Genomic DNA, 7,444 nt, shown 5'->3' with positions numbered 1-7,444 from the left:
ATACTGGAACATAATCTAACAAAGACAGGATAAGTGCAGGGAACTTGGCCTGCCACAGGAGCTGGCACAAATGAAAGCTTCCTGGGGAGAGAGATAGCTTAGAGTACAAAGAAGCCTTTTTCTCCTGTCCTTCAAATTTTGCCTACACTCATCCTCACTAATTGGCTCAGATGGAGTTGTTTGTTACACAGCTGTACAGGAGGGGGGCCTTTTTGTCTGTCTGTCCAGACCATGAGGCAGACTTCCTCCAGCAGCCTGGAGTGCACAGAAACCCTCAGGCTACACTGGGAACAGTGAGGGGAGCCCTGGAACATACACTGTTTTGAAAGCACTCTCTGTGCTATGAAATCATTCTATTCAAAGCAAATTTCCTACCTGAGTGCCTTTCAACATAGCTACTCTGGATCTTTACCAATAGAAATACATGCATACATACATGGGGAGACATGGATTTACTATTTTTTCTTTTTTGGCAGGTCTGGGGCTTGTACTATGAGCCTAGTCACTCTCCCAGAGCTTCTTTTGTTCAAGGGTGGTGCTCTGCCCTTGAGTTTCAGTCCCCCTCATGGGTGTTTATATTCCTGTGATCCCTTAGAAATAAGAGTGTCCTGAACTTTCCTGTCCCGACTGAATTCAAGCTGCCATTCTCTACCTCTCAGCCTCCTGAAGAGCTAGGATTACAAGCATGAGCCTCTGAGACCTGGCTTTCTTTTATTCTTGTTGTTCTTTGTTTTATCATGACAATCTGAAATCTTCACAGTGTCATACTAATGGTTTGCATTTCGAAGTAAACTACCCAGGCCTGGAGTTCAAATGCCAGGACTGATACTTACAAATGGAGGGAGATCTTGAGAAAATCATTCCTATTCATGGGAATGCTTAATGGACTGTCATAAAAGTAACAATTAAATTCACAGTTGTTCATGATTCTCCTAAAGAATGCCACACAAAAAGTATTGGATTATGTCTTTCATTCTAGCACCATGGTATGATTCTCCTAATTAAAGAATACTGACTACTTTTACATTAATGCTTTAATAAGTATTAAACCATGATACTTCATTAAATGGAGGCTTAAATTAATAACTAATAATTCACAATATATATTATTCAATATCCTCATATTGTCTCTCTCTCATATATATATATATATATAGAGAGAGAGAGAGAGAGAGAGAGAGCAAATTACACATCTATCTATCTATCTATCTATCTATCTATCTATCTATCTATCTATCTATCTATCTATCTATCTATCTATATCTATATCTAAATCTAGGCCACTACTATGGCTTGATCACACATGCTCAGAACTGGCTGGCAGCTCAATTTGCCAAAGGCTTTGTCTACAACTGACACTTTCATGAATTGGGCATTGTGGGTTGTGAGTTCATATCCCAGCATGGCCAAAAGTTTATAGGTGGAGTAATAAGCGAATTTTGACATATTTTTTTTTCCTTTTCTGTAAAAGTCCTGGGTCTCAGTATGATGTAAAATCCATGTGCAAATATATCCATGTGATAAGATGTAATAAATGAAATAAATATTATATATGTAATAATAATAAAATAAAGAATAAATAGATAAGGATAATAAATGTCATATGGGGTAAACCCGTGTATGTAAAAAGATTTCATACATGAATATTATTTTTTCCAGTGCTGTGGCTTGAATTTGGTCCTGGAAATTGGTCTGAATTTCTTGTTTTCAATGACGGTGAGCTTCCTGTCCCCCAGAGTGCCACAGAGATATCCAGACCCTGAGTTCAAATCCCAGGCCTGCAAAAAAATGGTGCAAATTCCAAACCAATGCCTTATATTTTTGGCCAGGCCCGGGGCTTGAACTCAGCTAGTAGCAACTCTGCCTCAGTTTTGATCATCCTAGGCTGGGATGCAACCTCTGGACCCACAGCCCATCTTGAGATCCCAGGACCCAAGTTTAAATCTCGGGAAAAGTGAAGGGAGCCCCAGAACATGCACTGTCTTGAAAGCACTCTCTGTGCTGTGAAATCATTCCATTCAAACCTTTCTTCACAGCAACTCTAGATGGTCACTGATAGAAATACATGCATACATACACAGACACATAGAGTTACTGGCTCTATTTTTGTGGCAGGCCCTGAGGCTTGAACTGTAACCCCAGGCACTGTCCCTGAGTTCCTTTTTCTCAAGGAAGCACCATATTGTGTCTTAACCCATGATTACCCTAGGCTGATTTGCAGCATTTACACCCACAGATGATCCGGTCATCCTAGGACCCCAGTTAAACTCCCAACACTGGCAAAAATACATCAAACCAACAAATATGGATGAGGAAAAAACCAGCAAGTATTACACAACCGTTTTAACTTTGTTTCCTTTGCACTGTGACCACCATGGGTCTCAATGACTCAGCTTGAAAATTGTATGTGACCTTGCATGGCCAAAGGCTCACAGATTGTTGGTAAAGCCTAAGCCCCACCCAGATACCTATGCCGTGAGTTCTATCCTCGGACTGCCACCTACACACAGCTGAAGATCCTAGGAAACTCGTTCCTATCTATAGGAACATTAATAGAATATTTGACATGTACAAATTGAATTACTATTTATCTAGTCTTTCTAGTATAATATTGTATGCATAAATATATATCATAGATTAATTCAATTAATAACTTCTACCATGATTAATTAATGGAGGCATAATTTTAGACCAAATAATTGGTAGTAATAGAATATATAATTGGTAGTAATAGAATATATAAAAATAAGATGTAGACATCACTTTATATAGAGTTATACACTAGGTTCTACATAAATGTCTGTCTCTCTCTGTATACATTTATTTATAGATGCATATTCATATGTAAATACACACACACTGCAATCTACGTATCTATCTTTTTATATATTGGCCACTCCTAGGGCTTCATCTCAGGTCCTGAAATTTGCCTGAAAACTTCATTTGCATCAGACTGGTGTGCTAACATTGACCCATTCATGAAGTTGGCCTGCTAGGTTCTGAGTTCAAATCACAGAACTGCCAAAAACTTAATCCTAGTGGAAGAAGCCAATTGTCCCACTTGTTTTCCTTATGGCTGCCAAAATTCCTGCGTCTCAGGAATGATGTTAAATACATAGGCAAATTTATGTCCTATGTGATAGGATGTAAAAAATGTTATATGTGTAATCATACTCACTAAAATACATAAGAAATACATAAAAATAAAATAAAAAGAATAACTACACTAACTGCAATATAAGTAAACATGTGTATGCAAATATAAATCATGTATTTAAAATGTATATGAATATTATTTTTTTGAGTGCTAAGACTTGAATTCAGTCCCTGGGAACAGGCCTGAATTTCTTGTCTTCCAGCATAGTGAGATTCCCCTTCCCCGACAATGCTGCAGATTTTCCCAGAGTCTGAATTCAAATCCCAGGCCTGGCAAAAAAATGGCATGAATTCCAAGCCAAGGAGCCTCATAATTTTATAAATATTTTTAATGAATTTATTTATTTATTTATTTTTATTTTGTCGAGCACAGAGCTTGAACTCAGGTTGGGGCAACTTTGCCTCAGCTTTGATCGCTCTAGGCTGGGGTGCAACTACTGGACCCACAGCTGAACCTGGGTTCCTGGGCCCCAGAGATTTACAGGAAAAAGATAAATAAAATGACACAGATAAAAATCTGGCAACTTGCAAATGGCTATCTGTTTTACATTTGTTTTTTTTGCAAGGTGACCATCTTAGGTCTGAATGACATTGATGAAAAGTTTTGTAACCTGACATTGCTGAAGGCTGGTGAGCTACCAGGCAAGCCATAGGTCAACACGGCAACATAGGCCCTGTGGTCGAGGCCCGGTCCTGACCCCTTCCAATGATGGGAGATCCTAAGAGTCTCATTCCTATTCATAGGAATACTGATGGAAGATTATGAATGTCAAGATTAAATTAGTTGTTCCTGAATGATACTACTATAAAAGTAGTGATTTTAGGAGGCTGATGGATTTTAATGAATATTTTGACACATTAAAAGAATACTATTAATTACATGGATGCAATAGTTTTGTGACAGTGGTTGATTAAATTAATAATTCATTAAGAATGAACACAATAATACTAATTACATGGGGGTATAATAAATACGGAAGAATTGTTAAAAATGTAGTCTATATAACTGAAGAATATATAAACATCTCTGGTACTCTATAAAGATCTATATTTATTTGTGTACTACCATCCGCATGTCAATCTGTCTTATTTTCTCAACCCCTGGGGCTGGATCTCAGGTGCTGGTAACTGCTTGTCAGCTCCATATGGCCCAGGTTGGCCGTGCTGACACTCGCCCATTCATGAATTGGTCTTTGTAGGCTTTGAGTTCAGATGCCAGCACTCACAAAAATTGAATCATGGAGTAAGAAGCACTGGTGACACATGTTTTCCTTTTCTGTGAGCGTCTGGGTGTCAGGTATGAAGTTTCATACATAGGCAAATCTATATCCCATGTAATAAATGTAATAAATATTCCATGTGTAATACCAGTCAATAAAATAAATGGTAAATAAATGAATAAAACAACAAATAAAATGCATAACTTCACTAGTCACAATATGGGGTCAACATACGGGGCTCAGTCTCATCGGCTGGGAACTGCCTAGCAACTGAATTGGCTAGAGGCTGCTGTGCTGACAGTCACTCATTCATGAGTTGAGCCTTCTAGGCCCTGAGTTTAGATCCCAGCCCTGCCAAAAATGCAATCTTGGAGTAAGAAGTCAAGAGTGACACATATTTTCCTTTTCTATGAAATTGCTCCTTGTCAGGTAGGATGTGTAATTCGTATGCAAATCTATATACTATGTAATAGGATGTCATAAAGGTAAAAATGTCATAGGTGGAAAAATGGTCACTACAATAAATGAAAAACAAATTGAATTAGTAGCGAATCATTCTGGGATAATATTAGACAAAATAATTATAGGATGTGGATTAAGTTTAATTAATATATTATTAAGCATTAACAGAATGAAAAGTAAATGGAGACATAGTTAAATACCTAATAATTGGTAGTAACACATGATGCATAACTTAATTATAAATAGAGGACTCATTCTATAAAATATGTAATTATATGTATGGATGTATGTACATATATGATAAACAATAACAGTAAATTGAGTAATAATGTTTTATCAATTGTTCAACTGGGATATATAATTAAATGGAGACATCATTTAATACCTAACATTGGTAGTACTATTAGCTATAATTTAATAATATGCATAAATCTCTCTCTCTCTATTTTTTTTGGGTCCAGTCGTGGGCCTGAAGTCTGGGCCTGGGCTCTGTCCCTCAGCTCTTCAGCTCAAGGCTAGCACTCTACCACTTGAGCCACAGCACCACTTCCGGCTTTTTTTTTCTGCTTATGTGGTGCTGAGGAATTGAACTCAGGTCCTCATGCTTGCAAGGGAAGCGCTCTATCACTGAGCCACCTTCCCAGCCCACATCTTTCTTCTTGTACATATAATATTTCTATACAGCATTCTCTATTTATACCTCATGCACTCCTGGGACTCGGTGGTTGAGTGCTCGCCTAGTAAGCAGGAAGCCCTGGCTTCCATTCCTCAGTACCATATAAAAAGAAAAACCAGAAGTTCTGCTTTCTTTCAATCAATTGTGTACTAGCCTGGAGCACAAACGCTTGGGGAGAGTGGCTAAGCCCTTACTAAAGGCCCAGGACTGCCGTCAAAAAAGGTAGACTGTTCTAACTGCAACTATAGAAGGTCAAGACTTCAAATACTTCATCACAGAGCAAGCTAGGAGTCTGGTGCTGACAGCTGCCACCTAACCTGACTTATCCAGATGTAAATCACTGCAACCCAGCTCCACCAAACCAGATGCTGCTGGCTTACCTCAGTCATTTTAGCTGCTCACGGGCTTTAAAACCCAGCCCTAGCAGGAAGTCTGTGAGACTCTTCCAAGTGGTAGAGCTGTAGCCTTGAGCAAATGTTATTAGAACAGTGTCCCTACATTTCAGTTCAAGCCCCATGGGTAACCTCCCCCCAAAAAAAACACTCCACTAAACCATTAGATGTGAACTTGTGTGGTTTGTGAAATGTTCCTCAAAGAATGGTGATACTGAAGAAAACATGTTGATTCTAATGACAGCTTGTGGAATACAGCTATGTGCTGAGTCCTTCATAAGGTGCTCTGTGCTGAGTACTGCACAGGGTGCTATGTGCTGAGTCCTTCACAGGTTGAAGTGTGCTGAGTCCTGAATTGGGTTCTGGGTGCAGTGTCTTTCACATGATGCTGTGTATTGAGTCCTTCAAACAGTGTCATGTGCTATGTCCTTCACAGGGTGCATTCTTTCATCTGGTCCTTGTAAGAGCTCCACAACTGAGATGCTTGCACAGATAAGAATATTGAGGCTCAGATATATCTCCATGGAAGGAACAAAATTAAGTATAACTGAAGACTAGTGAGTTGTCTCCTGCAGACCATTGTTTTGTTTGTTTGTTTTCTCAGTCATGAACCTTGATCTCAGGACCTAGATTTTGACCCTTACCTCTTGGGCTCAAGGCTAGCACTCCACCACGTGGAGCCAAGGATCCCCTTGCAGCAGACTACCATGGCCTAGGGGTCGATAGATGAGGTTTGTCATCCTGCCTTCTCAGCAAGCTGAGATCTGAGGATCTGAGTTCTAAATTATCCCAGACACAAAAAGTCCCATGAGACTATTATCTCCAATTCACCACTAAGAAACATTAAGTGGAAGCTTGGTGCTTGTGGCTCATGACTATCATCCTAGGTTCTCAGAAGGATGAGAACTAAGGATCATGGTTCAAAGCTAGCCTGGGCAGGAATGTCTTTGAGACACTTAGCTCCAATTGACCACCAGAAAACCTGAAGTGGTGCTGTGGCTCAAGTGATAGAGCACAAGACTTGAGCTGAAAAGCTCAGGGACAGCACCCAGGCCCAGACTTCAACTCCTACAACCAACAACATAAAAAAAAAAAAAACCCAAAACCAGAAACAATCTAACAAACCTGAAGTACAGAGCTGGGAATGTGCCTTAGGGGTAGAGTGCTTTGCATATATGAGACCCTGGGCTTGATTACTCAGGACAACATCACTAGAAAAAGCATGAAATGGTTCTGTGGCTCAAATGAAAGAAGGCTATCCTTGTACAAGAGAAATTAGGCACAGTGCTGAGTTCAAGCTCCATGACTGTTTGCGCGCACACACATGGACATACACACACACATAGACCAGAAGTGAAGCTGTGACACAAAATGGTAAAGCACTGGACTTCTCCACTGAACTTATGGTCAGCACCAAGGCCCTGTGTTCAACCCCCAAACCTAGCCATCCAAGGCCCAATTAAGAGAGGTCAAAGGTTTCAGAACCTGATGGTCTTCATCAGCCCTAGATGACAGGAAGCTTTGTGATATCCAACATG

The sequence above is a fragment of the Dipodomys spectabilis genome, unplaced genomic scaffold (assembly GCF_019054845.1).
Source record: "Dipodomys spectabilis isolate Male_0828 unplaced genomic scaffold, ASM1905484v1 ptg000152l, whole genome shotgun sequence".
Classification (NCBI taxonomy): domain Eukaryota; kingdom Metazoa; phylum Chordata; class Mammalia; order Rodentia; family Heteromyidae; genus Dipodomys; species Dipodomys spectabilis.
This window is presented reverse-complemented; position numbering follows the sequence as displayed.